Source organism: Asparagus officinalis, chromosome 8 (assembly GCF_001876935.1).
Source record: "Asparagus officinalis chromosome 8, Aspof.V1, whole genome shotgun sequence".
Lineage (NCBI taxonomy): Eukaryota > Viridiplantae > Streptophyta > Magnoliopsida > Asparagales > Asparagaceae > Asparagus > Asparagus officinalis.
The window spans coordinates 14,074,301-14,075,931 of NC_033801.1; the positions used below are offsets into that span (position 1 = coordinate 14,074,301).

General features: G+C 37.6%; 1 protein-coding gene across 1 annotated transcript in view; it reads right to left on the minus strand.

Annotated features, from left to right (window-relative positions):
• Positions 1–1,631, minus strand: part of LOC109820894 (BUD13 homolog) — a 17,625-nt gene that overhangs the window by 2,736 nt on the left and 13,258 nt on the right. The window lies entirely within an intron of this gene.

A 1,631-nucleotide genomic window follows, 5' to 3' on the forward strand; every position in this document is an offset into this window, starting at 1 on the left:
GACGTCACAGGGTTACCAAAGTCGTCGAAATCAAATATGCTGGTTAATTGCTAATCGATGGGGAACTCTTTTTTCCTTTAAATCTTCTACCTTCCTCCTCATTTTTTAATATACAAGTAAATCAATGGGGAGATCATTCCTTCTTAAGCTTTTACCTTTCTCCTCATCTTCTGCTCATCATTTTCTTCCATTCTCTTTGTCACCACTTTTTTCTTCCTCCTTCCTCCATATGCACATCCAATAGTTGGACGCTATGATACGAGTTACCGTACGAGCACCTTTGATCGCGGAATTATCAAAGGTGGGTTGAGAAGAGGATGACAGAAACACAAGCACAATTCAGTAGATGGCGAAGGAAAATACTTTCTCTAGATTATGAGTATGAAAAGATTACAATCTCTCTCTCACAATCTCACTAGAATCGAGGACAAACTCTTAATTCTCACTAAACCCTAATACAATGATTAGAATCTCTCTCTGAATCTATCTGATTCTCTCTGATTGTTTAGAAACCCTAAAACAATCCTTTATATAGGTGTACAAACGTGAACGACAATTTGGTAAATAACCAGACCCAAAATCAACAGGAATTCGTGTGAACATAAATCCAAACAAACCAGGAAACCATCGATGAGTCGACTCATGACTGAGATGAGTCGACTTGTCAGAAACTGGACAAAACTCAGAAACCAGCGATGAGTCGACTCATGACTGTTATGAGTCGACTCACAGGCTGAAAATTGGATACTTCGATTCTTCTGCTCGTCGTCTCGTTCCACGCTTCCTCCTACGTTCTCTTGTACTGTTTGACACCTCTATTCTCATGTTATCATGAGAATCATCTATCCTCAAGCTCCCATGAAGATCGCTAAGTTCCGAAGAGAAGATACACTCGTATCACGCTAGGTAGTTCCCATCCTATCTACTGTTAAGAGCCTTGTAAAGCCCACTATATTGTTACTAACTGCTATCTTTTTACAATCAAATGAATTATATTTAAGAACTATTAACCAAGGAAAATTTAAATGTAATGCATATAGGTGTCCCCTGCATAACATCTCCCACAACAACTTTTGATGGCCTAATATAAACAAACACTCAATAGTTGTAATAGAGCGGGAACAGACATTCTTTGTTAATCAAAAGTGTCTGTTGAAAAGAATTGTACTTCTGGTAACATTATGAACTAATTTCCACTGAATAGGAGATAAGTTAGTATCTATTAACAGCGGAATTTTCATTACTATTCTCAATTGCAGGTCTTTTAACTTCGCTAAATATCCCAAATAAAGAATGACAGGACAGTAGCTCAAGCACCAGCTAGAACTAGATAGACCGAGAACAAGATGGATTGTGAAAGTAACAGAGATTGTGACTCCTAACTTAACAGAGAAGGTAGCCCCTAATAAAATCAGAGGGGTTAATATAATTGTGCCCAACTTTCAAATAAAGACATCGATTGTTATTGTCAATTTGTTGTTATATCTTCTTTCACCATACTCATGATACTCCCTAACAATCTAGGGGGAAACGGTGCATTATATGCACATGACATGCAATTTACAGCAACGAAAAAGGGGAGCGAAAAGGACAGAGGAAGAGAAGAAATAAAATAGAAAAGAATGAGTATG